Source organism: Nelumbo lutea, chromosome 1, assembly GCF_056320005.1.
Source record: "Nelumbo lutea isolate HS-2025 chromosome 1, American lotus-T2T, whole genome shotgun sequence".
Taxonomy (NCBI): domain Eukaryota; kingdom Viridiplantae; phylum Streptophyta; class Magnoliopsida; order Proteales; family Nelumbonaceae; genus Nelumbo; species Nelumbo lutea.
Genome location: NC_142684.1, coordinates 185071483 through 185089743, shown reverse-complemented (window position 1 = coordinate 185089743; position 18261 = coordinate 185071483). Strand labels below are relative to the sequence as shown.

The following is an 18261-nucleotide window of genomic DNA, read 5'->3' as shown; positions in this document are numbered from 1 at the left end:
AATGAACCGGGTCTGGCCGGTCCTAATTAAATATATTAATTATATTTTATTTAAGTTTTTCATCTTTTTATAAATAAAATTTTAAAAAAATTTTTTAGAGGCAAAAAATGGTTTTTTTTTGTAAAATGGTTGAAATAAGTTATTAAATAAGTATTACTTTATCAATTACTTATAGAAAGTATTTAATAATTAATGAAGTTTTAATTTATTAAATAAATACTTATTTTTAATTAATTAATTAATAATTAATAATTATTTAGAGATGGATCAACTAGAAAACTCTGTGGCTGTACTTTTTGGGCTAGAGATGTAATTTTGGGTTAGCCTGAAATGGAAAATACCAAGAGAACACAGGGTATTCACTGACTTTACTCCATTCTTCCCAAAATCTGATAGAACTTTCATTACTAGATTCTATAAATTTAGAGGAAACTAAAAAAATCTGGAGAACCATGTTACAAATATATACTATATTTATTAACAAGATGAATTAGGACAAAGAAATTTTTATTTGTTTATTTGTTAAAATACATTATCTCTGGAGGCGAGATAGGGGGTAGGCGTGCTAATTGGTATAAGAATGTTGATAGAGCAAACAGGGGGAATAGGGAAAAACCTAAAAACAACAAAAAAGACTAATAGAACAACAATTGAAAAAAATCAAAACTTCAACGAACCAAACAAACACTCCCTCAAGGATTCTGCCTTCGGCCCCAACCTTATAAGTCATACGGCGACTCCGAGACTTCTCACTCCCTCATGTCTACACTAATTCCTACTTCCCACCTAATCAATTTCAATTCTACCGCTGCTACTTGCCGCTGTCGAGGATGCCATCCAATGAAATATGCTACTGACCTCCATCACCGCCCCTCACTTCATTTACTGATTCATGCGAAGAGGAAGCATGGGTTTGGGCCCTGATTAAAACCGAGCATCACCGGATGCTAAACCCGCACTCACCAGTTATCTCTATTCTACCATTGTCTCTCAATCTCTCTCTCGCTTCATCTCCTTCAACCTCAGCAATAAACCCTGCTCCTCCACCCTCCACTCCACTCTCCTCTATGATCTCTTCCTTAGCTTCTTCTCCATTGATCCCTCTCTCCGTTCTGCCACCGTTGTTGACATCCTTGCTGACCATTGAAAATGTGGGAACGGTTTAAGGCCTCTAGCGAGTGAATTCGCCCGCAAAAGATAATTTGAGTGCACGGAGAGTTTTTATCAACCAATTTGGCGGTGTATTTTTGCTTGGTGTTTTTTATACTTCTTAAATAAAATATTTAAACGTGCATAGTGTAATTGTGTAAAGCACAGCTTTTAAAACTACCAGTTGCTATTCAACCCCTTTCAAAACTGCCGCTATTTATCAGTTTTTTTGTAGTGCCAGTTTTTGCTAAAACATATTGAGAATGAATTATTTTCTATTACTTTTGATAATGTTAGTAATAATGATTCAGCAATAAATATTTTTAAATATCAATTAAAACCATGTTTAATATAAACATTTTATATTAGATGTTAAACATAGATGGAATTCTACCTATGTTATGTTAGAAAGTTATATTTCTCACAAACAATTTCTTAATGATTTTTATAATGCAAAAATGCCTACTAATATTATATTTGGGGAATATTGGGAAATGACAATTTGTATAAGAGATTTTTTAAAACATTTTTTTTGATGCAACTAATGAATTATTGGGTATTTATTATCCAACTAGTTGTAATTTACCTTACCAATTAATGGTGATTACTGATTGTTTTGCAGAATATAAAAATAATCCACAATTTAAAAGTATTGTTGAGACAATGGAAAATAAATTTAAAAATGTTGGGAGAATGTTTCTCCTATTTCTTGTTTAACTATAATATTAGATCATATGATTAAGAAAGATGGTTTAGATATTTTACTTGAAACATGTTGTGAAAATATGAATATTGATATTGGAAATAAAAAGAAGAAATAAATAGTTTATTATTTGAAATGTACAGCTTATATGAATATGAAGTAATAGGAAATAATTCTACAAGTTGTATAGCTACATCTTCCACTTCTGAACATGAGTCTAGTAGTAGAAGAGAAAAAAAAAATATTTGATAAGTAGAAGGCAGAAATCTGCTACCACAACAACAAGTTCATTTACCGAATTTAATTTTTATTTACAAGCAAATTTTTCCACTTTAGGTGAGGGAACAAATAATTTTGATATTTTAGCCTAGTGGAATGAATATTCAAAAAATTATCCAGTTTTTTCTGCTATGGCACATAATATACTGACCCCTTTTATGTCTAAAGTTGCATCAGAGTCTTGTTTTAGTACAAATACTAGGGTGTTGGACGATAAGAGAAATTGTATGGATGATGAAAGTATAGAGATATGCATTTGTTTTAAAGATTGGTTGGATGTTGAAGATATATTACAAGACAAAAGAGGGCATGACACTACACTTGATGTTTCACCTGAAGTAGATGATGAAAGTCATAAACAACAGCAGAAAATCAGAAAAATGATGAAGTCAATATTCTTTGTATACTCACTCAATAGTTGTATAGCATTTTTAAATTATTGTAAATTATGTTTTAATTTTATTTAATTTATTTGCTATTTTTTAACAATGTAATTTTGTATTTTCAATTTGTAACTATATTGTATTTTTTATATTTTATTAATTTATTCAATTTTCCAATTTTCATATTTCATTCATTGAAGTATCCAACCATTGTAATCTTTGTAATTTGTATCATTCAAATTTAAATGAAATAAAATTCCTACTTTTCCTCCAATTTGTTATTCCATTTTTATTTGGTTAAGTATTTTTTTCATTTATTTGTTAAAATTCTCATTTCTTATTTTTTCAAATAGTTCCCAAAGCCCAAAGGAAAGTTAAATATTTTAATTTTACACTTTTACTTAACAAAGAAATAAAAAAATAAAAAAAACAAATAAAAGGTAAAAAACCAGTTTGGCCCGGTTTGGCCCATGCCCAAGGCCTGCTTATGGCCTAACCTGGCATAGCCCAAGCCGACGGCACAGTTTATAGCCCAGACCCGCAGCATGACATGGGCCCGTACAAACTTGGGCCATGGGCCATGCCAAGCTAGCCCCCTAAGTTATCATAGGGGAGGGCAGCACGGGCTATGGGCTGGCACAACACGACCTGCACTTTGCGTAGGCTACTTGTGGATTGTGTAGTGCCGGCCCCGCCTAGATCGTTTTACACCTCTAAGACTGACATCAATATATTGAAATATAATGTGAAAATTTTAATTTGTTTTTATTTTTTATTTGTAGATTATAAGTATTTATTTATTTCTCTAATTTTTTGCTATGATGTGAAATCTAATAATAAATATTTACAGTAAATATATGGATGATCTATTATGTCCATAAACACATTCAATTTTTCTGTTACATATTTACTTTTTAAATTTAAGTTTAATTTTTAGAATAAAACATGCAAAATAATTATTTGAATAAAATTAAATAATTATTTAGTTTTTAGAATGAAACATGCAAAATAAGTATTTCATCTATTGTGTCCATAAATCCATTCAATTTTTCTGTTACATATTTACTTTATTAATTTTAATTAAAATTTTAGAATAAAACATGCAAAATAATTATTTAAAATATACAGAAAAAATGTTTGATTCAATAATTACAAATTTTACATAATTATTTGATTCAATAATTGTTAATTGTTTAATTGGATTAGATAACACTTGGCAAAATGTTTATAACAATTAAAAAGATTTTTTAGTCATATTTAGAAATGTTTAAAAAAATATAAAATAAAAGGCATTGATATATTTCACATGATAATCTATAATTTGAATGTGAACGTAATTGTGGCATAAAAAAATATGAAAAGAATTAGTATTTGTTTAATTGGATATTTGTATTAGATAATAATTGAAAAATATATTTACAAACATTTAAAAAATCATAATAACAATTGAAAATTAGTTTACTAACACATTAACACTTAAAATTGGATAATGTATATAATAATTGAATTTTTATGTGATTCATGTAAAGTTGTAAAAATCATATTGGGATTCAAATGTTGAATTTGTAAATTATAATATATTTAAAATTTAAAGTTGGAACTGAATTAAGTACTTTATTAGATAGTATATTTTTGTTCCCGTTTGTTGGTTATAATATGTTTTTTCATAAAACCTATTAAAATACATGATTTTTATGTATAAATAGCTCATTTAAGTCTTACACATTTATTGATAATGGTGTTTATTTATGATTTATTAGAATATTTTATAACATTTTCATGTGTATCTTATTCTTTTATCCATATCCATGTATATCTTGATATGTCTCTTAAATTTGCCTTTCCAATACATATAACATTTTTGATACTTGATGTAGGGTGATTTGGCCCGACCTTGTAGCATGGGGACACGTGGACATGACCCGGTATAAGTGACAACTTAGTGCGATAGCCTGACCACAACTTGGTGTAACAAGCTCGTTGAAGCCCAACCAAACGACTCGGCAGGTGTGACAACTCGTCGAGAAGCAAGGCTCGGCTCGCTTCAAGCCTAAGGGTGGAGCACCCCGAGCTCCCCCATACAAAGGGGCCCGAGCTCCTCCTAAGGGAATTCGAGCTCTCCCTTCTTAAGAAGGGAGCACCCTGGCTTTTGGCTAAGTGTCCCAAGGGAGAAACACCCGGGACAGCACCGTTGAGACTCCTGTTCGTACTTGCTTAAGGCTCGCCTCCAGTGCGAGCACCTTGGCATACCTTGGCACCTCAGTGCAAGGAAAACCAGCCCCAGGCGGTTTGGTGCACAGTAGCTCGACAGCCTGCAGTGGAGATCAGCCTGACATCCGTACCTACTAGATCTGGTGGCAGTGCCCCGCATCCCTTGCCAGGCGGCGTTGTGCCCATCATCTCTGAAAAGCATGGCATGCCTGACGAGTCCGTACCCTACAGCAACAGCTTCACCTGCCACCTCAGCTTTGACAGTAACGGCTAGGGCAGTGGCGGTTATGCCTGATGTGATTGAGCTCCGGTATAAGAGGACCCTGACCCTCATGAAGCAAAGGTATTGAAGCTAGCATTTCCAACACTCTTAACTCTCTGTGTTTTCCTTAGAGTTCTAACTTAGCCATTGGAGTGTTCCCGCTGGGAGAGCTCCCCGGGAATCCTTCACGTTCCTCTTCATCTCAGGTGTCGCCTGTCATAGTTAGGAGCCAAGTTTCAGCCATCTAGGAGTGCCCAGATCGTGTTGCATCATTTGGCGTCATTTGTGGGAAGCGCTTTGAAAGGCCTTCCTCTAACTTCTGTGCAACTCTCTTCAAAGAACTCATCAGCATTACCGACACCTATGGCTTCCTCTAGCAACACCGGACGCCGGAACACCCCTAAGGAACAACCCCATTTACCCACTGTCTGCATCAGGCAGATCACCGTCCCCCTCTTTGTGGACGGGATTCCAAGTCTGAATGTGCCTTAGACGGTGGCACCCATGACTATTCCACTGCCTTCTGTAGTTGGAACAACCTTCATTGAACCCACCATCCTCCCTCCGGTGGCCAGTCAAGGTCAGCTTGAGGATCTGATGCAGTGCATGTGAGTCACGCAGGCTCAAATGCAATAGTTCCAGCAACTCCAGTTCCACCAACAGCAAGTGTTGCACCAAGTTTCCCAATACCAGTATTAGCAACAGTTTCCTTCACACCCTCCTCGGCATCCAGCTGTGCAGCCAACCAAGCCTCACCGCCGAAGCGAACTTCCTTCCCGCCGAGGAGAGAGCTCGATATCATCTCATGGAAGGAAGGAAAGACCCCCTACCCCCGCCTCACGGCTTGCAGTTAGGTCGGGGGCTTCCCAGCCGGTTAGGCCCATATCACCTTAGCATTCGCAGTTCGAACCTCCGCTTGCCGAAAACCAGTTCGAAGTGCTGGCCGACGACCTGGGACAAGGTCCCTCTGTTCGCAGCTACCTACATTCGTTTGAGCCTTTCCTTGGGCCCATCGAGATCTGTAATACCGAGGCTAGCAGCACCAACGCTGAGCCCATTAAGAAGCTGTGAAGGTGTCGTCAAGCTCGCCGAACTGCCACCCGCGACCTGCCCGATCTCAGAGGTAAAGTAGAGGTAAGTTCGAGCGAGGTAAAAGCTACACCGCTTCTTTCAGTTCCCTCCCCCCTGTCACCAGAGCTCCTTGCTATCCCCATGCCAAGGGACTTCAAGCTCTCCCTACTGGACAAGTACGATGGGTCCTTCAATCCCAATGACCACGTGGATGCCTTTCAGTCCCAGATGCATCTGGCCAGAGCGAGCGAGTCTTGCATGTGTGTGGCCTTCTCCACCACTTTCAATGGAGTAGCCCGCACTTGGTACTGAAACCTCGCGCCTGGTTTAATAAGGAGCTGGGTGGAGTTCGTGTAGGTCTTCACCTCCCACTTCGCGCTCGAGGACCCAAGAAAGCCTCCTTAGCATAGTCCAGAGGGAAGGAGAGTCCATCCGGAAGTACATCAAGTGGTTTAATGATTCTTGCTTGCAGATACTCGACCTAGACCTTGTAGTTCGGCTCACTACGGCCAAGTGGGGCATCACCCACAAGGAGTTCAAGTGGCACATGGTTGTCAACCAACCCAAGACCGTGACCGAGTTCCTCAAACTCGTAGATCGGTTCATAGGGGCAAAGGAGGAGATCAACCAGAAGGGTGAGCAGCCCCTTGAAAAAAGAAAAAGGGAACTAGAGCCCCTAGCTACAAGTGACAGCAAGAAGAAGAAGGACCAAGATCGGGGGGCAAAGCCAACTCAGCCTTTCTGAGCTCCGTTAGTAGAAAGGGACTATACGCCCCTCAATGCAAAGCGGGCCGAGATCCTCATGGAAATCAATGACGCCCCATATGTGAAGTGGCCACCTCGACTTAAGGTCGATCCTAATGTTAGGAATAAAAATTTGTATTGTAGTTTTCATAGAGATCATGGTCATAGTACCAAAAATTGTAAGAACCTCCGCGACGAGATAGAAGAACTTATATGTTGCGGATATCTGAGAAATTTTGTACAAAACAATAATAATAATAAAGCAGGTCGGCAGGGGGAGCAAAGTAAAGAGGCTCCCGAGTCTAGCAGACAAGAAGAACAGTCGTAGAGGCAGCCTCCCGACAAGAGACCAGTCCGGGGGACCATCCACGTAATTGTCAAAGGATCAATAGTCACGGGCTGCAGCTCGGTCATTAGCCCACGAGGCCGCTAGGGAAGAGCTTAACCCCCCGAAGCGGCCAAGGGTGGAGGAACCGATCTTCTTCATAGAAGATGATGCGCAAGGGGTCCATTATCCCCATGACGATGCGCTAGTCATAAAGATAAAGATCAATGACTTCGAGGTTAGGCATGTTCTAGTCGACTCGGACAGCTCGGCAGACATTCTCTTCAAGGCAGCCTTCGATCAGCTACAGCTCCAGGAAAGCAACCTAAAGCCCGCAAACACTCCACTCGTAGGATTCAGCGGTGAGGAGGTCAGGCCTTTAGGGAGAGTCACTGTACCTGTGGAGGTCGGCACTTGGCCTAGTGTGGTAAGGCTCAACCATGAGTTCCTGGTGGTCGCGACCCCCTCCCCATACAATGCAATAGTAGTTCAGCCCATCACCTACGCCTTACGAGCAGTAGTCTCCACCTACCACCTGACAATGAAGTTCCCTACAGACTTCGGAGTTGGAGTGATGCAAGGTGATCATCTTGAGTCCCGCAAGTGCTACGTAGCCGCCCTCAAAGGAAAAGCCAAGGTAGCAGACGACCTCGAGCTAGAATGACCTGCGGAGCAATTTGCGGAGTGAGCCACACCTATCGAAGAGACCATTCCCGTCCCAGCTTCGGCAGAGGACCCAACTCGGGTACTTCAGATCGATGCTTCTATTGAGGAACCCCTGCGGTCTCAACTCGTAAGTTTCTAAATAAAAAAAATTTAGATGTTTTTGCATGGTCAGCGGTAGAAATGCTTGGCATAGACCCCAACATTATAACTCATAGGCTCAACACTGATCCTGTAGTTAGGCCCGTTAGACAGAAGAAACGCAACCTAGCCCCAGAGCGATAGAGGGCAGTCAACGATGAGGTTGGGAAGCTCCTTGCAGCCGATTTTATCAGGGAAGTTCATTGCCCAAGCTGAGTGGCCAACCTCGTTCTGGTGAAAAAGGCTAACGGTAAATGGCGCATGTGCGTCGACTACACCGACCTGAACCGAGCTTGCCCAAAGGACAGCTTCCCACTTCCCAGGATCGACTGTCTAGTGGACGCGACCTCGGGGCACGAGTTGCTGAGCTTCCTGGATGCCTATTCGGGCTACAATCAGATCAGGATGGACCCATCTGATGAAGAGAAAACTACCTTCATAACCGAGTTTGGCCTGTACTGTTACAAGGTCATGCCCTTTGGGTTGAAAAACATTGGGGCCACTTTTCAAAGACTTATAAATAAACTGTTTAAGCCACTAATTGGCAAAAAAGTAGAATGTTATGTAGACGACATGATCGTCAAAACTCAATTTTCACATGATTTAATACAAGATTTACATTCAGTTTTTGAAATTTGCGTAGATTTAATATGAAACTAAATCTGAACAAGTGTGTCTTTAGTGTCACCTCGGGTAAATTCCTAGGGTACATCGTTAACTGGCGAGGCATTGAAGACAACCCAGGAAAAATCAAGGCCATCGTAGAAATGAGACCACCCTGGAAATTAAAGGAGGTTCAGAAGTTGAACGGCCGGTTAGCAGCCCTGAGCCGCTTCATGTCCAATTCGGTAGATCGCTGCCTGCCCTTCTTTAAGGCAATAAAAAGCAAAGGCTTTGAAGGGACTGAGGAGTGCCAGCTCGCATTCGACGAGCTCAAAAGACACCTCGCTAGCATCCTAGTCTTAACCCGACCCGAAGAGGGTGATGTTTTAGAGCTATACCTCTCGGCAAGTGACGAGGTGGTTAGCTCGGTACTAATAAGAGAAGTAGATCGGGTCCAACGACCCGTCTATTATGTTAGTAAAGTGTTGCAGGGAGCAGAGACAAGGTACCCATAGATAGAAAAGTTAGCCTATGCATTGGTCATAGCAGCCTGGAAGCTTCGCCTGTACTTCCAAGCTCACACCATCGTTGTCCTTACCAACAAACCTCTGAGGAAAGTATTGCTCAAGCCCGAGGTCTCGGGAAGGCTGACAAAGTGGGCCATCGAGCTCAGCGAATATGAACTCCAGTATAAGCTGGATCTGGCAAAGGAAGTGAAAGCCAAACACATTGTCGTCTACAACGATTCCCAGCTCGTGGTCAATCAGGTTATGGGTGAGTACAAAGCTTGCGAGCCAACCATGGTAGCATACTTAGCCAAAGTAAGAGGAGCTCTGCTCAACTTTCGGTCACACTTCATCCAGAAAATCCCGAGGTCAGAGAACGTTGAGGCCAATGCCCTATCCCGGTTAGCCAGCACTAGTGATAACACCATGAGGACTGTGTATATAGAGAACTTGCCTCGGCCTAGCATCCTTAGGGGGAAAAGGAGGTCGCTCGCATCGTTCAAGCAGAGCCGAGCTGGATTGATCCGCTCACGAGCTTCCTGCTACACGGGACCCTCCCCACAGATCGTAATGCCGCTAGGAGGGTAGAGCGCCAGACAGCCAAATACGTCATGATAGACGGACGGTTGTACCGAAGATCCTACACTCTTTCCTACCTGCGCTGCTTGCGACCCTCTGAAGTCGAGCTTGTCCTCCACGATACTTAGGAGGGCCTATGCGGTGGACACTTGGGGGATAGAGCCCTCACTCAGAAAGCGCTACGACAGGGGTATTACTAGCCAACGATGAAGGCAGATGCGACCGAGCTCGTCAAAAAATGCGACAAGTGTCAAAGGCATGCCAACATCCACCACCGGTCTGCCGCCGACCTAAAATACCTCACTAGCCCATGGCCATTTGCACAATGGGGGATTGACTTACTCAGGCCATTCCCACCAGCGACAGGGCAAAGGAGGTTCCTAGTGGTGGAAGTTGACTATTTCACGAAGTGGGTTGAGGTTGAACCCCTCGCAACAATCAGAGCCTGGAATGTGCAAAACTTTTTTTGAAAGAACATAGTGTGTCATTTCGGATTACCTCGGGTACTGATCTCCGACAATGGTAAGCAGTTTGAAGACATCAAACTCCAAAACTAGTGTCAAGACATGGTAATTCAGTAAAACTTTACCTCAGTGGTGCACCCTTAGGAAAACAGTCAGACGGAAGTCACAAACCGAACTATTCTCTGTGGACTAAAGGCGCGCCTGGACAGAGCTAAGGGACTATGAGCAGACGAGCTGCCCAGTGTATTATGGGCCTATCGTACCACAGGAGAAACCCCCTTTAACCTCACCTACGGCACCGAAGCAGTCATTCTAGCCGAGATCGAAGTTCCCTCGCTGAGACTAGAAGCGTATGATGACAAGGCAAATGAAGACGAGCTACGTACCATCCTCGACTTACTTGATGAAGTACGGGACCTCGCATACATCAGGACTATGACCTACCAGTAGAGGGTAGCTCGATACTATAACACCAGGGTCAAAAAGCGGACTCTCCGCATTGGTAACCTGGTTCTCCGTAAGGTTATGGTGCCTGAGCCTAGTGTTGGTAAGCTCAGTCCGAACTGGGAAGGACCCTACCGAGTAAAGCGAGTACTCGAGAAAGGAACATACGAGCTCGAAACTATGGAAGGGAAAAATGTACCTCGGGCATGGAATATTATCAACCTAAGGCAGTATTACCTATAAATAATTGAGTAGACCACGTGTCACTCTCAGGGCTCTAGGGCCAAAATGCCGAGCTAACAAAGACCTCAACGCAATAAAACCTAGTCGCTTCTATGCCATGGGTGAATTCCAAGAGCAGACCACGAGTCACTCTCAGGGCTTAAGGGCCAAAATGCCAAACTAACAGACTCTGGCATAATAACCTAGCCGCCCCCACGACGAATGAATTCTAAGGGTGGCTGAAGCCACTCCTCCCCGGCCAAGGGGCTAAGACACTGAGCTGACAAAGGATCTCGGCGCCACAGTACATAATGTATCGAGAGCGCAAGCAGACAAATAGATTCTGCAATGCTTAGCTCACCTTGGCGTACAACCAGAAGACAGTTCGGGCATATGCCTTACTATGCCTTGCTATGACAATCACTTCGCACACTCAACCATGATAGCTCGGATAAAACAACACTTGGAAAAGAAAGGTCGATTCCATTAACAAGTAAGTTTTGTACAATGACCTCGACAAAAAAAAAAAACAATAAAGACTGAGCTCGCAGGCTCGGAATACAAAGACAATCACTTCGGGGGCTATTCATCTCTGCACGAGACCTCCTTGGGAGCTTCGGGCTGATCAGGGGCGTCTACTTCTTCATCACAGTCCTCCTCCTCTGAATCCGGGTCCTTTATGGCTTGATGAGCTATCTCATATGTGATTCGCGAGGTGGTGATGGCGCTCGTGTCAAGCTTGGGGTACGTGTGCCTTATCAGCCACCTACTGAGCTTGAACCCCTTGCAGTTGGCCTCCCCTAGAATGGCATCAAAATTTTCAGACTAGATGTACTCCGCGACAGCCTTGATCTTTGTCTCTTCTTTGGCCTGAGTAAAAATCTTAGTCTTCTCCTTGATGTCAGCCTTGAGGAATTCCACCTCGTGTAGGAGAGCCTTCTTGTTCTCCTTAAGGCCTTCCGCCTCTACCCTGAGGGCGTCCAGCTTGCCCCTCAACGCACCCTTCTCGCGTTCCAGCTCTGCTTTGAGGGCCTCCACCTCGCCCCTCAGCACGTCCTTCTCGCGTTCTAGCTCATCCTTCTCCGCCGTCAGCGCCGTAATAACGCCCCTCTGGCCATGGCATTGCTCTCCAACCGGTGGATCTGCTCGCGAGCTGCCCTCAGATCGGTATGGGTAGCGCAAGACAACTCCTTGGCGGTCAGAACCCGCTTCAGGTTCCTCTTGGACTGAAGAGCTAGGGCGTGCACGGTAGAGTTTGCCTAACAAAGAAAATTGGTTAGTACTGAAGAAACATACATGTAAGAGAGCCATGAGAAATAAAAGGAGAACTTACCACCATGGTGTGAGTAGTAGCCCGGGCTCTGAGCTGAGCAGGGTTGAGCATATCGGCCCAGACCGAGATTTCCTCAGAGTAAACGACCCCTTTGCTTTTTCGAAGGCCGCACTAGGGGACCAAGATACTTCGGCCCCCATCCGGGCTCCTCGAACTGTAGACCGTCGTCTCGGTTGTACGAATGGGCTCGGTAGAGACCTCAACTACTATGTCAGCAGCCCCGGTGGCAACCTCGGGCTCAGCTACTGCCTCATAGCGGGACCAACCGAGGTATCAGGCTCCCAAGGTGGTATGGACTCCTCCAAGTCAATGATCGGAGGAGCGCTAGGGAGCTCGGGCTCAGAAGAGCTGGTGAAAGCTTGGACTTGGGAGTGGGGGCTGGCGGCGACTCGACATGAGCTCTCTTAGAAGCCCGCTTCTTTCTCCCCTTCATGTGCTTGAAGAGCCTATCTCCCTTAAGCTTATTCGCCTCCATGGGACCTACAACAGAGCTCGGCATTAGTACTCGAGTAAAAGAAAGGAGCATGCCAAACAACTAAGGTACTAACTACCTACCCGGGCTCAAGGCGGCTTGGATGAGCATGCTCTCGGTGATGTAATCCTTGTAACTACACCCGACCTTAGCCCACGACTAGAATGTCTTCCTTGTCTTCTTGTTAAGGATGATGCTAGGGTCTTGGATAGCCGCCCTCCAATGAGTAGGGAAGGGCCACCCCATAGGGTTCCGGACTACGAAGTAGTCTTGCTTCCAAGCCGGGATCTTGCTTGGAAGCTTATGCATTAATTTGAAGCCCGGGCAAGGGGACAAGTAATAGGCCCTCCTGTGTTCGGGGAGAACGCATGAAGTGCTCTTCTTGATTGTGAGGATGGAACAGAATATGTCCAAGTCAAGGGGGAGGACATACTCGTAATAGAGGGAGATGTTTCCAACCACGTTACGGACTAAGTTTGGGTGAAGCTGGTCTATCGTAATGTTAAAGTGGTTCAGAACTTCCACTATGAGTGGGTGGAAGGGAAGGCGGAGCCCGGCTATGAGCTGCCCCTGGAAGATTACGACCTCGTCAGGGCCGTGCTCCCATGGGAAGTTACCCGCAGGTAAACTGTAGGTGTACTCCCCGGGCAGGTTGTATTGCCGAATAAGGTAGCAGAGCCTCTCTAGGGTCATGGTGGAGGGTCCGAACCTGTTCGGCATCCGACCTCGGTGAGAGGTGAACGCCAAGTTACCCGAGGCCTCCCGCGCTTCGGGGAATTGGACTCCAGTAGGGTCACCCTGAGCTAAGGTACCCACCTCGGGCTCATCTAGCTGGCTATCAAAGGAAGACATAACTAACGGAACTGAAGAAGAGCTAGGGTGATTCACCAAAGAGAGATGGACCGGACTGGGAAGAACTGACCCGAGTTGGAGGCTTTAGACACGAGCTCAAAACTACGACTGAGGATTTGTGGCGAAGGAAAATGGCTAGGACCCTCGCTATTTATAACCACTATATGCGAGCATCAACGGTTGAGATCGAAACGATCTGACGGTCCTCATGAAAACTGATTGCACGATCTTCGAGGCGAAATCGGTTTAGCGTGGCTTTTTTTACGTCCGTGGAGTACATAATTCGCGTAACGTCTGCGCGTAGACCGTACATGACCCGAACTGTGTCTGATAGAGTCGAGCAAAAAACTGATCCAACCGATGAACTGGCAGACAAGAAAGCTCAAACCCCAAACCAAATCCACCCAGCAGACCGCGGACTCTCCGCGCTGGGTCAGAACCCCTAATACAAGGAGTGAAGGACAATTGATGTAGGATGATTTGGCCCGACCTTGTAGCACAGGAACCCCTAGGGGAAGTTGGGTACTTCTCCGTATATAAATTACGGGTGATGTTCCCCATAGGCGGCCGGGGCATGTGCGGTCGGCTTGAGGAGCGGTAGTGGGGAGTAGATCTGGACTCACCGTCTACGTCCAGATTCTGGAGACGTATGATAGGGTGAAGAGTGAACACTACTTAACATCAACCGAGTTCGGCTTCAGTTCAGGGACGCTGCATCTAGGCAACGTTGCGCATTTGGAGGACGCGTCACGTGTTTCCAAATCGTATGAATGGTTAGCAAAACACAAATTTTGCTCCTCTGCTCTACTGTGACTAATCTCACTCTATCTCCCCATCCGCCCGGCGGCGACTGCAACCGCCTGGATTGAAGCCGAGTTCAAACGCGAGTTTTGCTCCACTCTCCTCTCCTCTCGTAGACGAACCTCACGCTCTCTCTCTCCAACCGCCCGGCGGCGAGAAGCGAAGCCAATTTTAGTGGCGACCGAGGTTCAAACGCGAGTTTTTCTTCCGCCACTGTTACCGTGAAATCGTCGAGTTCGGCATCCATTCCGATCTCAGTACTACAGCCACCAATCTTATAACTTTCGCAACCGATTTCTTCAAGAAGCGAAGCCAAAATAAGACAAGTACTTAACATCTCGCCGAGCTAATGCTGGAAAAGGTGAGTAAAAAATCTTACCCGCCATGAATTGGAGCCACACATCTCTCAAATCAGAGCAGGTAGAGATGGGATAAAAAAGGTGAGTAAAAAATCTGGACTCCTTTCTCGCTTTCCGAGCTGGTAGCCTAGCTAGCCTCACCGTTCAATTATCAGCACAGTGTGGTGTGGAGGAAGAAAGACTACTCGTAGTCGTGGAAGCAGAAGGAAAGGAAAGGAATATGAAAGACAGCATAATACTCTTCCCGTCTCCGGGTATTGGTCATCTGGTTTCCATGGTGGAGGTGGGAAGGCTTGTCCTCAATAGCTATCTTTCCATCTCCATCACCATCCTCATCGCCACCCCACCTTTCAACTCGGGTTCTGTCGCTCCTTACATCAACCGCGTCTCTACCGCCACCTCCCTTCTGTCCCTCTCTCTCCTCACTCTAATTCCTCTCCCCACCATGAAACCCTTATCTTCGAATTCCTCCGCGTCAACAACTCAAGCGTCCACCAAGCCATCCAAACCATCTCTCTATCCTCAACCATTCATGCCTTCATCATTGATTTCTTCTGCACTGCCTCTCTTGCTGCTGCCGCCTGCTTTGCTGTCTTCCTTTACCTACCCACAATCCACAAAAACACCACCAAGAGCTTCAAAGACATTGATACCAATCTAGACTTCCCTGGCCTTCCCCCCATCCCAGCCCGCAACATGCCGAAGCGATGCTCGATCGAACTTATAAAGCTTATGAATGTTTCTCATACGTTTGTACCCAATTTCCCAAGTCTTGTGGTATTATCGTGAATACATTCGAATCGCTCGAGCCAAGAGCTATCAAAGTCATCTCTGATGGAGTTTGCCTTCCAGACGCCCTCACCCCGCCAGTCTATTACATCGGACCTGTGATTGCAACTGATGATCGAACAGGTCGTGATTCTACTTCTACGCCCGACTGTTTAACGTAGCTGGATTCCCAGCCAAGTCGAAGCGTTGTGTTTCTGTGTTTCGGTAGCTTGGGATTGTTCTCTGAAACGCAGTTGAAGGAAATAGCAGTTGGGTTGGAGAAGAGTGAGCAGAGGTTCTTGTGGGTGGTGCGTACTCCACCCAACGAGGATACAATCAAGCACTCACCGCCTGAACCAAACTTGGATGAGTTACTGCCTGAAGGGTTCTTGGAGCGGACGAAGGACAGAGGTATGGTGGTAAAGTCATGGGCTCCCCAGACCGCAGTGCTGAGTCGAGAATCGGTGGTGGGTTCGTGACTCACTGTGGGTGGAACTCAATTTTGGAAGCCGTGACTGCAAGGGTGCCTATGGTGGCGTGGCCACTCTACGCTGAGCATCGGTTCAACAGAGTGCTGCTAGTGGAAGAAATGAAGCTGGCTCTGTCTATGAATGAGGCAGAAGACGGGTTTGTGAGTGCAGCACAGGTGGAGAAACAAGTGGGAAAATCGATTACATGAGAAATTGCACCTGCACACTTGTTTGGAAATTAGATTTTCTCTTATAAAACTCAGTTTTGAACTTTACCACATTGGAAAATTACAAGCTTTGTTTTCACTATTTTAATAGGAATTGATTTATACTCTTTAGAAATAGTAGATGAGAGTATGGAGGTTTGATACCATGCACACGAGTGTGCGTGTGTGCGATGCAATGAGGCACACTTTGCTCCCACCGGCGTGGCTCGCGAATGGTGGCTTTGGTTTTGGTGCGATGCTCACTATTGATGATGATTGATGAGATCAATAGTTACGACACGATCGGGTGTGGTAAAGAGGTACAATTCAAAGTTAAGAGTCATTAGCTATTAAGTACTTTTTAAACAATCATAATGTTTGAATTGTGACCGTTCAAAGTGCCTTCTGAACCAATTCTTACTTTTTCTTCATATCTCTTCATAAAGTATTTAAGAAACATGAATCAAACTTCAAAAACACACATTTTTCGAAATCCACTTTCTCTCTCTCTCTCTCTCTCAGTCTGGTCTACTACAACCTCACAGAAGGTTTCTTCGGAGATTCTTCAACTTTATTGGTTGTAGATTCTCACCCAAGGTTCTGTTATATCCTAGGAACGGATTTGCTTGTAACCCAACACTAAACTCAATGAAACTGAGTGAGGGCAAATAACGTTCTAAAGACAATGTATTCAAATGCGTCTTAGAACTTCTCCTCCAAAGTTATAGTGACCCCATTTCCCAGCAGTTGGTTCACTAATTTATTCCAGGTGGCTTAGTTGATATGTTTTCTGTTTGGAGACCTGGGATAAAATCGTTCTGCCCCCACCATGACCGGGGGTTGAGGGTTTGTGTGGCATCATGAATAAAAAAGAAAAAAAAATAATAGAATTGGTTCAATATGAAAATAAAAGGGAAAAATCCACTTTAGTATTTTAAATTTGGGGGTAGTGTCAACTCAACTTAGTAAATGTAGTACTTAAAATTTCAAAAAGTGTATCGACCATCACTTATTTGTTTAAAATGTTAAAACTACCCTTCAAAAAAGATATATTTAATTATCTTATACTTTAAAACCAAATATATATTCTTTTCTATAATTCAGTTTAGAAGATAATGAAAAATATTTTCTTTTAGGAAGTATTTTAACATTTTCAACAAATAATTAACGCCACGATCAAATTGACACTTTTTAAAAGTTTAAATATTACAATAACACATTTAAAAGATCGGGCAGTAACTTGACACTACCCAAAGTTTAGGTAAAGTGGAATTTTCCCAAAATAAAAAGACTTGTATTTTGATGGGTGAGTGGAAAAATGCCAGAGCTGTGATGTTGATATATTGGTTGTTAGCACCGCATTTTAAAGATTTTTATGTATTGCATTAACTTGATTGTAGTATTGTACCACAATTTGAACCAGTTGCTCACATGGGTTGATTGTACAAAAAGATCTCATTGTACACCGGCATTCGTGGATGCAAAATCTATCGGCGGCGGGTCAGATGTGCTCCTCTAAGATGTTATCACCACACGACCCGTCATGTTCATTCCTGGAAGCCACGTATCAGCCGGAAAATCGAAACTTTGCCAAACGGCCATAGCCCCTTCTGCATTTTCCGTCTGCCAGGAAGTCCGTTAACTTCAGCCAGCCATCCTCAGTCAATCTCATTGTCGCCAAAGTTAGGTTTTGACTGGTGCCTCCCTGTTTGCAACCCAAACGTAGGTTTGGAGGTGCCATCCCTTTCATTTGCAAAATCTACGATTTCCTGTAACAAATATCTGGTACACAATTTGTTTTAGCGGCGTCGTCTAGTCTTGAATCCCACAACCATGCACCGAATTAAGCAAAACTTCATAACCACAACAGCCACAACAGAGCTTGTATAATCCTCCCATCTTTGCAGAGAACTTTATGTTTCACAGACTCGGAGACAATCTCATCCTTATCCTTGGTTTGAGGTAACGTTGTATTATCAGACAATCCGACTAAAGAACTTCATGGTGCAACCTAGGTCGCCGTTAAGACAGAGAGAAGAATGACAATAAACACATTGGAAGAAACGATTGTCAGCGGCATCTGAGCCATTTTCAGCCATTCTTCTTAGCTCGGCGCAGAGCATTTTTTGTTGCCAACCATAGATTCTGAGATGGAAGGGAGAGCACTCGGTGTGAATTTCTGAATCATTTGTTGGCATTTCTTTTCGTTTCGTCCTGTTTTGAATTTTCCTTCACTTAACTATAGAAAGAA

General features: G+C 43.9%; 1 pseudogene; it reads left to right on the top strand.

The window, feature by feature from the left end:
* Positions 1 to 13871: 13871 nt before the first annotated feature.
* On the top strand, positions 13872 to 16328 carry LOC148879770 (UDP-glycosyltransferase 88A1 pseudogene; annotated as a pseudogene).
* Positions 16329 to 18261: the final 1933 nt, after the last annotated feature.